The 14,049-nt window shown below is 33.5% G+C and overlaps 1 protein-coding gene across 2 annotated transcripts in view; it reads left to right on the forward strand.

Moving 5' to 3' along the window:
- Positions 1-4,284: 4,284 nt before the first annotated feature.
- The window catches only part of LOC150102009 (branched-chain alpha-ketoacid dehydrogenase kinase-like), a 141,730-nt gene continuing 131,965 nt past the window's right edge, over positions 4,285-14,049 (forward strand). The window contains exon 1 of one of the 2 annotated variants that reach the window (XM_090399851.1): positions 4,285-4,373. The gene's annotated coding sequence lies outside the window, so the exon portion shown is untranslated. Of the gene's footprint in view, positions 4,374-4,791; positions 4,943-14,049 lie in introns of those variants that run through there. The other variant, XM_090399852.1, reaches the window with a different exon arrangement.

Genomic DNA, 14,049 nt, shown 5'->3' on the forward strand with positions numbered 1-14,049 from the left:
AATGTTCGTTACTCACTGTTTTTTGGTACATTACATCAAAATAATTGGTCACGTAAAAGAGTCTTAATAACGGACATCACAGGAAGCACAGCTTCATACATTTGATATGCCATTAATCTGGAAATGACACATGCCTGTTTATCGATTCCTCATATTCTTTTGTCACCAGATATACACAAGCAGTCTTCGTATAGTGTTCGTAAATGTCCCAAAATAAAGAATCTTTATCGAATTGAATAAAGTATTGAAGATCTAATTTAATCATCGATGAATTTAAATAGGTTGCGATATTTCTTCCCATAATACTAATAGCTGGTAATTCAGTTTCCAAAATAATAAATGATTATCAATGTCGTACATTTTTGGTGAAAATCGTTCAGCTTCTTCGCAGGTAATAGAGAAAAGTTTACTTATACCATTTCCTGTTTCCTCGATCATTAGTACACCATCTTGGCATTTGAGAATATAATAGTCTCCAATGTCCAATTCGTACTCTACTCTCTTTTTTGCAAGTATCCTAGGATATCACTCCACCAGCAGCACAACCACTCCCATGTGCTTCTTGATAACCACAACACAACACAACATATGTATCTTCTAAAATAATAATGGTTTCCATCCTTTTAGAGCTATGTGGGGGTGTTTTGTCTCATGCTATTTTCCTGAAGAAAGAAATTTTTAAAGGCTTTTGGGGTTCACCCATTATTTTACTTTACCGGACACAAAACAGTACAACACATACGATAGCTGCGATGTATGTACGAATTGCAGTAAACTGAAAATGCACTCAAGTGTTATTCCTTATAGCACTGTTTACCTTGACCTTGACCGTCTCTTCAAAATGTAACATTCATGCAGATGATTCATGGGCATGTTTTCGCATGCTGGCGGATATAACGTTGATGTGATTTTATCTTACTTTGTGATATCATAGGGCAAAGCTTATTTCTGTGCCTCGAATGCTTTTCTATATTATTTATCCTTATTATGTTAAGTATTTTTTCAACACAAATAAAGTAATTATTTATTATTATTATTGTTGTTTCAACTGAACATTAGGTCTGATGCTATACGTTTCATATTAAATCTTCTACTACAAGTTACAAACAAGATACTCTATCTTATCTGAGGGGCAACAGTCAGTTGTGTCTAAAGGAAATGAACCAAAGAAGGAGAGTGGTCTCCTTTCCTTCTTTGCGTTTGATTGCCATATTCTTGTTGATAAAGTGTTCTCTCTCCTGTAAAATCACCGTTAAACTTGTTTGCAAGGTTCTGTTAATTTGTGAACAGATGGCACTACGACTTGGGTAGTTTGCAATTGTAAAAATGTTTTGCATGCACAATTAAACAGAAATCTTTATGTTTCCAATAATTTTTTATTATGTATTAACAGACCAAAAAATTCAAAATATGCTTTTCAAAATCTAATTTTTATGTCTCCTTCACTGACATACAGAAACTGCTTTTGCTTACAAAACTGTGGGGATGAACTTGTTCTGTCTTCTGGCTATTGATTTTACTCCGATTCCTTGTGCTTCAAAGCTATTTCTGTAGCTGAAATTTTATTTTATTTTTATTTTTCAAAAAAAAGTTGCCAAAGTTTCTTGAAATATTTGAAGGTTGGCATGAACAAATAAATTATACATCCATTAAAAAAGCTACATTAAGTTATTAGCTATCACCTGTGTCTTTTTTGTTCTGTATGTGGAATAATAGGGATCGTAAAAGTTTTGAAATAAGGTTCGATTGGCAGTCACATGATTTTAAACTTTTATCGTGTACAACTGTGTGAAAAGAAAATGTACCTTCTCTTTATTTTTGAAAACAGCATCAAGAGTTCCTAATATTACTTGCTCTTACAGTCTTTTGATGTTTTGAATGTCTAGTTCTGTCACTCATATGTCAGAAATTGTTGGGATAGAAAAAAAAAAGAAAGTTCATAGGAAATGAGACTTAGTTATTCTATTTCTGAGTATTTTTTACAATTTGTAACTGTTTGGTTTGATTACAAGTCATAGCATCTGCTGTATGGTATAATTATATGATAAATTGTCGTAAATTTTTAATTAATGAACAACTTCATATGATTGCTTACTCCTTCTGTTACATTTTTGCAGTTATCACAGGGTTGTAATGAGCAGAGGAACCAAACAGGAGGAGGGTGAAGGGGTAGTCGAGAGGATGATGGCAGTTTTCCCTACAATGACCCCCCCCCTCACCCCCCTCTCCTCCAGAAGATGTCTTCTCAGTCAAGGGGAGATGAATGATTTGCAGATATCTGTTAGTGATGTCGCTTATCTAAAACTTTCAAACCTCTCAAAATCAGTTTGAATATATAATTTAATTCTCAATCCAGTATTAATTCGGTCATAAAAATCTTCATCTATTAGAAATTGTAAATTTTATTTCTACAATCAGAGGATTTTGAGAATGAATCTTATTAAAATATATTCCTGAGATGTGAATCAAAACATTTCATATTTCCATCTCTCTAAACCAGGAGTTCCCAAACTTTTTTTGCCATCACACCTCCCTAAAAAGACAAACACTAAAATGAACTATGAAAACAATGCAACGAACTTTATTTTTAATAAAGATATAAAAATGTTTCAAATTAAATTTTAAAAAATGATTTATCCTAAACAATTGTATATAATTCTAAGTAACCACTTTAATGTAATGGATGTTGCTGCTTTCGACCAGTTAGGACAAAAAATGGAGGAACAGACTTTGACAGTGCAAAGCGAATATCCACATCCAATCGATTTCTAACCTCTGTTTTCAGGCTAAGTACCTCGATGTACTTTCTGTGCTTTTGACATTTTGTTGAATTGTTGGGACAAAATAGATATGCTTATTTTATATAATTAGCTCAATACATAGATCAGCAGAGGAAGACCTCTCCAAACGAAAGATAAGTGACGAATAAAGGCAACGTTATTACCTGCAAAACACAAAGAGGAGAATGGAAATTTGGACTGAGTGAGGGCCATGTGAACCAATCACAGGCCGTGTCACGGTCATTGGCTGAGTGAGGTGTACTACTTTGATAAGCTGGTGAAAGCGGAAGCGATGTTTGTGCTTCCTCCACCACGTTGCTCACTTGAAAGTAGTATTTTGGAAAAGGTGGATTTATCATAACAGTGTACGACTAAAAGGTCTGCGCAGTTAACCTAGTGGTTACGCGCTTCGCAACCATATGCCTGGGGAAGGAGTGTCCTGGGTTCGATTCCCGTTGGTGACGTGAGGAGCTAAGGATCTTCCTCAGCCATATCCAAGTTAGCCAGTCTTGGGCGTGGACAGCAGGATTTTTTCCACAGTTCATTTTTCCTCCCGCTAAACAGGCAAACCGGCCCCATGAGCACACGCTTTGACCGACATGGGATACTACCGGGAATAAGGAATAACCAACCTATTCTGCGGGATTATCGGTTACTGAAGCTTATGCAGTCAAATGTGTAGGCCTGCGCGACAGCGTAACATACGATGAAGATGACGACTAAAAGGTTCTCCACACCTCCCCTGGACTCTATCTGTACCAACCCAAGTGTGGTACACCTCACAGTTTGGTTAACCCTGCTCTAAACAAATTGCAACAACGTTGACAGTATCAGATATCAAACCATTCGATTTTATCAATTTGTTGACGATTTTATTTTTATTTTAAAATTCTGACTATAAATGTATATCATTAAGGAAAACAGTTTGTGTAAATGGGTAATTTCGTTTTGAGATTTTAAAATAAAATATAACGATTACAAGTTATCATCATCATCATCACAATGCTAATTACGGTATAGAGTCCATATAATAGGTCTGTTCCAATTATCATCCTAATATAGGTTGGTCGATTGGTAGAGCCTCTGCTACTAATAGCTTAAGCAAGCTTGAGCGCGATTAGTAATTGGACGGGATTCAGTCGTTCGATGCTGTTAGAACACTCTCCCTCGATGAGTCTTAGGACTCCCTAGAGGTGTCACATAATAATAATAATAATATTCTTGACTATTCGGTTTACATGTTCTATCCAATTTTGTAATTGTTCAGTTTTTCTTCTACTGGTTTTATTTTTAGTTATTTTAAAATATCTTCGTTCCTTTGTTTGTTTGTTTGTTTAATAATGTGTATTTTGTAGTTCTCTTTTCCTTGTTTTCCTTCTTTGTTTATCTTGGTTGTTTATTGCCAAAATCACGCTGCATATAATAATGTTGGTATTGCTAAAGTATCGTATATTTATAAGTGTGTTTCTTTTTATGCAATATTTTAATGGAGTGTTCTATTTATCAGGCCTATAATGTGTAAAAATTTTAAAGTTTTTAATTTTATGTCTCTTTTCTCCTTCATATGATATTTCACATCCAAGATAACTGAAAGTATTTATCTGTTCTATTATTTTATTATTTATATATATTTTACTTCTAACTGGAGTTTGTCTACAAAATATCATTGTTCAGTTGTTGTTGTTTTATCTATGGATATTTTCCATAACTGTTCTATGATTAATTTAATTACCTTCATATTATTAGCTAATAGATAACTGTCCTATTAATAATGTGTATTTCGTAATTCTACATACATTTACTACATTTTTGTTTAAGGTATTTTCACTGATTTTATAATATAAATTATAAATGTAATTATATTAAATGTTTATTATATGACAACTAATGTGTTCGCTCTGTTTTATTTAAAAAAAAAAAAAATTTCCACACCAAGCCAATAAGATTTCGCTTGACTTCTTTAATTTCTTGCTGACGTAATGTATTACATTTCATATTTTTATTAGACATTTTTCTAGTTGTATCTGTCACACAGAATTTAATTGAAAACAAAGATTATAAATTACAAAACATATGAAGAATTTCGAGAAATCTTAGTTTAGCAGTTTTGAATACGATGTCAGACATCACGAGAACTCTAATTGACTGCTTTCAATACCTATGTAAGATATTACAAAATTTTGAAGTTTTTAATTTTATGTCTTTTTCTCCTTCATATGATATTTAACATCGAAGATAACTGAAAGTATTTATCTGTTCTATTATTTTATTATTAATAACATTTTACTTCTAAAATGTTAGAAGACATTTTGTCGACAAACTTCTGGAGTTTGTCTACAAAATATCATTGTTTTAGTTGAAATTTTAGTTGAAAACAGGCTTTTATTATTATATAAATCAAGTGGATAGTAAATCCAGCATTATTTCAAATTTCAAAGCCAACTGAAAAACTGAATGAAAAACTGAAAGTTTCGTACGAAATTTGATATGTTTATTTTATTATTTTTTTATTTTTACAAACATAAACAACTAATTCTCTTAACCTATTTGATTATGACGAAACTTCTTGGAAAATGATATACTGAAGTAGGAATATTAACTGGTATCGATTGTAAACGGTATATTATTTTTAAGAAGGATAGACAGGATGAGAGAGGAAGGGGGGGGGGAATTCTGCCTATGATAGTGAATGACATGAATCCAGTAATTGTTGAGATCTATGACTATAATACTAGTAACGGTTTTTCATGTGGCAGTGAATTTGAAGCTATCTGATGTAAAGTGGACAAGATCAAATACTCCTACATAGTGGGTGTTGTTACAGACTTAGTAGATTGGATGCCAATTACGAAGAAATGCATCACCAAATAAAGACGATTGGTGCGAAAAGAGTAATCACAATGGAGAACTTTAATTATCCAAAATTGATTGGACAGCGGTAAATTCTCATAAGAATGAAACCTCATTTATTGAGCTGTCGCGAGACAACTTTCTCAAGCAGCATGTGACAGAAGGAACTCGAGGTCAAAGAATTGATTATACTGTCAGAGGGTGTTTCAGTTAAAGACGCAACTATTCTGCCTTCAGTTGATGACAGTAATCGTGCGGTACTCACTTGGGAAGTGACTAAGTTTATGAATGTTCCACTCAGAAAAAGTTATTTGCTGAACTACAAAGCAGGAAATTATGACTAACTGAGGAGTATACTGAGTTCTGTGGAATGGGATCGGTTGCTGGATGGAAAGGATATCGACAGTGCATGGGAAGTGTTTAAAAAATACTTAAATGATGCAATATCAGAATGTATCCCTAGATTCGAAGAACAAATGAGGTAGGAGTGAAATGGATGTGTAATCACATCAAAGAAGAGACTCGTAAGAAACGGATGATGTGGAAGGAAAACTATGTGCATAAGGTTATGTCAGTTATGAAAATTATAATCAGGGCCAGAAGAGTCGCAACTGTTGTACGGAAAAACTAAGTCAGAGTTTGAAATGAAACTGGTTCTGCAAATTAAACACAACCCAAAAGAATTCTATAATTATGCTGCAAGTAAAAGAAAGAATGAATTTAAAAAAAAAACTCTAACGAATGCAAATAGTATGCGGGGACTGAAGCAAAAAAGGTTGTTCGACTAATGAGTGACCATTTTTGCTAAAAGCTATGAACCTGGTGTATGCAACATCAACATTTGAGTTCACTGCTACCCTTTCGATGAATAAAGAAACTCAGGTGTATGAGAAGCAGATATTAGAGATGTTGCACAAACTGAATAAGAATTCAGCAATAGGAACTGATGGGATATCAGCAAGGATGCTAAAAGTGTTCAGCTGAACTGGCTATTCATTTAATCAGGTTATATAATTTGAATCTCATAAGGGAATGGGTTGACTTTGCAATGAACACTATGGATTTACTAAGGGAAGGTCATGTTTAAGTAATTTGCTCACGTTCTGTAATAATGTTTACATTGAGTTAGACGAGAGTAAAGTAATGGATATACAATGATACGTTTGGATTTTGCTAAGGCTTTTGACAGAATACAACCTGGAAGACTGTTGCATAAACTGGAGAATATAGAATTTTATTATAAAATATTAAGGCAGATAAAAGGATGGCTGACTGACAGATATCAAAAAGTGTTTTTGAGGGATGTGAATCTGTAAGATTTAAGGTAACAAGTGGTGTACCACAAGGATCAGTCCTTGTCCACAGTTATTCAATCTGTACATTAATGGCTTTGGGGTGGATTTGACAAGCGGCATACAACTATTTGCTGATGATGCCAAGGTAATTGGGAATGTAACTGATAAGCAGTACTTGCAGAATTATTTGAATAGGCTGGAATTGTGGGCATGGAAAAATGGCTGTCCGTTGAATGTTAGTAAATATAAAGTCATGCACTTCGGTGAGATTAGTTATCCAATGTCATATTATACTGGTGGGATTATCCTAGAAGATAGTCATTAGGCTAGAGATCTTGGAGTGTTAGTAGATAGGAAGCTGAAGTTCAGAGGCCATGTAGCAAAGATTGCAAATGCAACTCAAAATATAATTGCAATGCTGAAACGAACTTTAACTTGTAAAGATAAGGATATCATTTTGCCTCTTTACAAGGCCTTGATAAGACCTCACTTGGACTATTGTGCACAGGTCTGGTCTCCTGTTGTTCGTTGGTGATTCTGATACAGTGGAGAGAGTGCAAAGGAGAGTGTTAAAAATAATATCAGGATTGTGGAATACTGATTATGAAGACAGATTGAAAATTTGTAGACTGCAGACACTAGCAAACAGGAGAAAGGGGGTGAAATGATTGAGACTTACATACTTCTGAAAGGGTCATACAAGATTTCAGCAGATGGAATTTTTCATTTTATGGATGATGAGGAAGGGCAAGAGGGCATTATTGGAAGCTGAGAATGCCGGCAAAAAGGAGTAAAATCTGGTTTTTTCTCAGAGTTGTGCATAATTGGAATGGATTACCATTGGATGTTATGTGTGCAGGCAGTGTGAATGAATTCAAGAATAAGTATGATAGTTGGTGCGTTTAGTATGTGTCCTCTCTTAATGAAGTCTCTCTTAATGATAATAAAATAAATGAGTTTGTCGCTAACAACTGGTTGAACTACAGGATAACGTGTATAACTTTGGAACTGGCAATTATCCCGTCCGGATATGGCAGACGCTAATTTCCCCTTACTCGGAATCTGATTTATGATTACAAATCGTAAGGGAAACTTCTCATTGTCTGTTTTCTCGTTTGATGTCACTGTTTTTCCTGTTGACAAAAAATGAATACACTACTCCACAAAATAAAATGTACCATTTAATTCGTAACCCTATCCGGTTTATTTTAATATTCTGAACGTGAGTGTAATTAATATTCGTCTCATGAGGGCCAATAGTCTAATACTTTACCTGGATATACATTAGGCATCTTTGCTTTGGCAGGAAACTAGTTTGGATAAACGATTACCAAGAACTTTGAAGGTGACACGGAAGGGTCAATGGCTTAAGCCTCTTCCCCCCCCAGTCCTAAACTTTAATGGTGGTTGGGGGGGGGAGGTAGAACAAGAAATTCTTCTTTTTTTCTTTTCCCCCCCATTGACATTTAAAAGACTTGCGGGGGGGGGGGGGGAGAAAGCCTACAATCTAGATTTTTGACGAAACAAAAAGTGAATCTAAATGACAAAGTGGAGGGTAATCCTTCTTATAAGTATACCAGCCTCGAATTCAAACCTTTATGTCGCAAGACCTTTTTTAATAGAAAATCATTAATATTTTTAATGAATATTATTATAAATTGTTAAATAATGTAGAATGTTGAGCACTCTATTTTCTATTTCTCTCTCTCTCTCTCTCTCTCTCTCTCTCTCTCTCTCTCTCTCTCTTCTTATTGTACACATTAAGGATTACTACCGTGTTCGTGTTTAAGCTCCCTATATTAAAACAAACGGCTCCTTGACAGTTTGTCACTCTATATAGATTAATTCAGGTGTTTAATTGCAAAACTGTAAAAGAATCATACAATAGCTGGAAAAGGATGCACAGTTTCTATCCATCTTTGTTTCTTTTTTTTAGTGATATATTCCTGGGACACTGGGAATCCAACTGAAATCCTTTACAAGGATTAGAATGATTACCTAATGATAACCTTCGGGATTTTATTTTATTCTTAAACAAAATGAAATATAGATTTGAATTGAAACTGTTTATTTAAAACGTAAACTGTTAAAAATTTATTTTGACGCCTTCACGATGCACTGAAATACCAAGCATTTTTTGTGACTTTATAAGAGAGAATGTAGATGTGTTACATTTTCTTTAGAAAGTCTTGCTAGGTATTTTTGAAAGTTGTTTGCTATCCAAAAAGAAAGTTGGCAAGCGCCCATAAACGGATTACCTAAGTATTACGCCTAAGAATCTATTAATAATATAGTAGATATATAAATCGTTACGTCAAATACTGTTTTTGTTCCCCTTCTTTTCAGGGATTTATTAAAAAAAAAAAAAAGTGGGCAACTTTCTTAGAATATTAGATCAGGGTTTTTTTTTTTTTTTTTTTTTTTTTTTTTTTTTTTTTTTTTTTTTACACCCACGAGAGGTTATTAGTAAACCTAGAGTACATTCTTCTTTTGTACCAGGGATGGGCTAAGAATTTGTTTCCATTTTGTTAATCAATTTTATATATTTTTCTGTAATTTTTTTAAAAAATATTTTTGCATAGTTCGGAATTGTTGTTGACGTGTGTATTTTGTGTCGCGGATCGGCTAAGAATATTTTTCCATTTTTTTAAATCAATTTTATATATTTTTCTGTAATTCTTAAAAAATATATTTCTGCATAGTTCGGAGTTGTTGATGTGTCTCCATGGAGTCAAAGGACTCATCAGGGGAGGTCCACATCATATTCACAATACATCTATCCAGAACCGGCGCTAGGGTCTTTGCCGCCCGCATGTAATTTCTATCTAAGCGCCCTCTGTAATGATCCGGACGTGTGTGGTTCTTTTATGATAATAAAAATTTAAATTATTTTAAATTTTTTAAATAAATTTTGACAGAACAGTTACACGTTGGTTCGCTAAATGTAACGAACCGGGAGTGTTGACTAGGCAGGATAATCGTTAAAAACCCGAATATTCAAAAAATTCTCAAAAGTTAAAGCAAATTTTGATAAAGCCACTTCACTTTAATCGTTGAATATGATGATACAGAGATTATAGCTTTCTCACTGACCCGAATCGCTAACAAAATTAAAATGAATTTTAATTAAAGTTAAAATTTATTTGAACTAAAGTTTAAAAAATTCTTGCATTTTACAAGTTACTAAATTCTTAGTAACTTGTAAAATTTTTTTAATAATTTTTATAAGTGGAACTATCTTTTAGGAAAATAAAAGAAACTCAAGATAGATGAGAAAATAAGAAAAGAATTCAGAAATAATTAGAACATTTAATATAAGTATTCAAAAAATAACATCTTTATAGAATAACAGAAAATAAATTAAATTACATAAATATACTTGAAATTTTTTAAATTAAAATTTTAGGGTTTATGATTTCATATTCACAAAATTAGAAATAATAGTCTTAGCGTCTAATTACGCACATATATCATTTCAATAGCTATTAACGCCAAACTAACAAGCCTTTTTTGTGACATACTTGTTCTTAATTAGGTTTTAATCAATTTCAACTTGAAAAAGGAACGTTCACCGCTCGTTACACTAACAGGTAAGGTTAATAGTATTCTTAAAGCAATTGAAAAGTTAGGGAAAGATAAATTATTGGACGCAATAAAATTAAGAATATCGAACGGGTTTTGATTATTTAAATTATCCTTCCGAAAAATATCCCGGAAAGCACATATCTCGTCATATAGTTCTATTGCATTTACGTTTTTATTGTCGCCGTCCTTCAAGAGAATCTCTAAATCGTCACAATTTTTTCGTAAATCTTCGTTATTAATTTGTAGTAATCTATACAAGAAATTGAAATTATCATAATATGTTTTTAGTTGTTCAAAACGTTCTATTAACGAACACATTGCAACGTCTAGAAGTGTATAAAACACATTCACTCTAAATTTATCTTCTGGCGATTGTGGCGTTTCGTCATGATGCTCGTAGTCAAATTGTCGTGTCTTCTTTCGTCGTCGAACTTCCGTAGCAGTTTTAAATTCTTGTTCTCCATCCACCTCTTCACTCAGTTATTTTGCCGTTTTTTAGAACTTCTTTAAAATTTGTATCTGATCGATACTCTTGTAAGAATATTTCTAAGTTTTCGATAGATTCTAAAGCAAGTGTAATGTTCAAATTTTTGTCTTGAGGCATGTTACTCACAGGGTTTATTCTGTTAAGTAAATCATACCAAGTTATAAGAGAGCAAATAAATTTGTAGTCCTTTATTTTAGCACATAATGTTTGTGTTTTATGCTGAGTTTCTTTATTAAAATTTTCATTATGTAAAATTTTAAAACGTGCATTGTAAATTTCTCCTAACTGATATTGTAGAGGACGGATTGCATTAATTTTACTTTCCGATCGCGTTTCTGATGGCTGTTTCAATGTTAATTTTTTTTACGAACTTTAAAAGGATTGCCCAAGTTTGTAAGAGAATTGTATATTTCTTGAATAATTGCAAAGAAACTAATTGTATCTGCATTCACTTTGGCTGCATAGTTAATGATTAAATTTAGAGTATGAGCAGCACATGGCACGTAAAAAGCTCGAGGATTTTTGATCAAAAGCAAATTTTGGAGCCCATATTTTTTCCCTTTCATATTTGTCCCATTGTCATACCCTTGACCTCGCATGTCTTCAATGGGAATGTTCCATTATTGTTGCACATATATCTGCAAAACATAAAAAGTTTTCCCTGGTCTTGACAATTCCATTGTCACAGGAAACAAAGCGAATAATAATGGTCATTTGTTCTGTTTTACTTGCATCCTAAAATTATGGAATAATATTTAGATTTTCGAATTCATAATAAAATTGTATCCCTGATTGTGTTACTTAAAGTTTCCAATATTTCATTTTGACTGTCTTTACTCAAACAGTGTACTCTATTGTTTCGTTGTAGGGCCCTTTCAACATGATTTTCCATAACGGGATCAAACTTCGCAAAGTTCGACTAATTTTAAAAAACTGCCGTTATCCCTTTCATATAATTTATCAGATAATCCGCGAAAAGCTAAATTTTGGCTACTAAGGAATTTTATAATTTCAATGAAGCGTTCTAAAACACTCGTCCAATGTTTGTTTTCCATTTCATGCAGGCTTTGAGTCTGGCAATCAATAGTAATTTTGTTTTTTAAATTTTTATCAAGTTCCTTCCATTTTAAGAAATTTTTCATGTGAGTTAAACTAGTCTCATGTCTATGCAAAGTTGTACTTACATTTCGCCAATCGTTATAACCTTCTACAAGACTACTTGATTCAGTAGGTGCAAAAAGTTTGACAAAAGCAAAAAACAGAATTTAAAGTTTCGAAATAAATGAGCCATGTTCTTGGCACGAGCTCCCCGTTTTCCATTTCTCTATTATAATACGTGTCGCCAAATTTACGACCATATGTATCTCTGGGATATATTATATTTTCTTTTGAACAGGCACCATTTCAATTAAAACAACTCGTAATTTTTCATCAATAATTCCCCATTCACCTGGATCTTCTAAATTTACAGAGCCTAACAATGTGTTAGTTTCATGATCAACTACAACTAAATCTTCTCCTAACTGTTTTTTCACTTAAATCATGCATCTTGTTGAATAGTTGCAATAGTACTTTCATGAAAACTGGATGTGCACGGTTCTTCAACTCTGATTTCTGATGTATCGAGTTGGTTACAATCTGCATCAGAATATTTTAATATTTTAACAAATTTATTAAGAGCCCCAGTTTGTTTCTTTTGGGCACCGGATAATTTTTTTTTAATTTTCGATTCTATTTCTATTTTATACCCACAAGAAATTATTACACAGCACGACACAGAGACGAAATAATAGGCCGCACTGCGCTGCTGTCAGTAGCCTACCGAGATGCATACCATATGACTGGTTAACTAGCAACAAATGTTTTGTACGAAAATTCGTTTCTGCGTATAAAAACCGTTCACCGTTTCACTTTAGATAGACTGCAGTAGACACAACATACTGCAGGCAAGCATTTAGCATGCTCTCGCTGCAAAATTGTAAACGGCTGATCAAAGAAGCGGCAACATACAATTTTTTAAAATTTTTATTCAGTGTATCCGGCCTTATTTATTTTAATCTTGATCAGAATTTTTTGTTTTTATGATAAAAATTTTGTTTCTTAAAAATGAACTTATGAACCGTGCCCCGGCGGCGGCGCCCCCTTCGCAGCGGCGCCCGCATGTACCACATGCTCAGCATGCCCGCTTCTGCCGGCCCTGCACCTATCATACCCAATGCCATAAGGAGGGTGTGGCGAAAGAGGCACCCGCCACGGGCGCAACAAAGTTTGGGGTACAAAACGTAAAAAATAAAAATAAATAAATAGATATTTTATCCGCTATTTTATATTGTATTTTTAAATTTCGGCAATACGCCGCTTTAGACACACAAATTCTGCAACACACTGCAACTCATTTTGATGGGATTAATAGTAAGTATTTAACATATTGCATTTAGTAAAATTTAACTTGTTACATTTGAATTTTTCAAAATTTTTGCGATTTTCAAAAATACTCTCGTTACTGTACTGATCATACTATCCACAATCCAATCAGAATTTCACAATAGAAGGTCAAGCTAACCAGTATTCACAGTGCCTATCATACCTCTCCTTAACTGCCTCAGTGACAACCCATTTCACTCATTCACCACCCTGGTAGCAAAACATCTGCACCTCACATTCTTCCTAACTAAAGGTTTATCCAACTTCCAATGATGACCACTTGTTCTATCCCCACTTGTCATATAGTGAATAATTTCTTCCATTTCGATTCTATTTTTATAACTTGAAGTAACTTGAATGTTTCTATCATGTCACCTCTTATCCTTCTGTCTGCCAATTTTTGTAACTCACAATCTTTAATCTCTCTTGATATGGAACATTCCACAGGCTCGAAATCGTCTTAATTATCGCCACAATCATCTTCACAGCACCAAGAAACCCAGGCGACCAAATCTGTGCACAATAGTTCAGATGGGACCGTATCAGTGACTAATAAAGAGGATGACTTTTTTGTTCCTACTAGTCAACGTATTTTTGAGCATCAACATGATCTTCTGAACGTGGTTTT

The sequence above is a fragment of the Typopeltis vanoorti genome, chromosome 11 (assembly GCF_054136105.1).
Source record: "Typopeltis vanoorti isolate ZY-2024b chromosome 11, IOZ_Tvanoo_1.0, whole genome shotgun sequence".
NCBI classification, from domain to species: domain Eukaryota; kingdom Metazoa; phylum Arthropoda; class Arachnida; order Uropygi; family Thelyphonidae; genus Typopeltis; species Typopeltis vanoorti.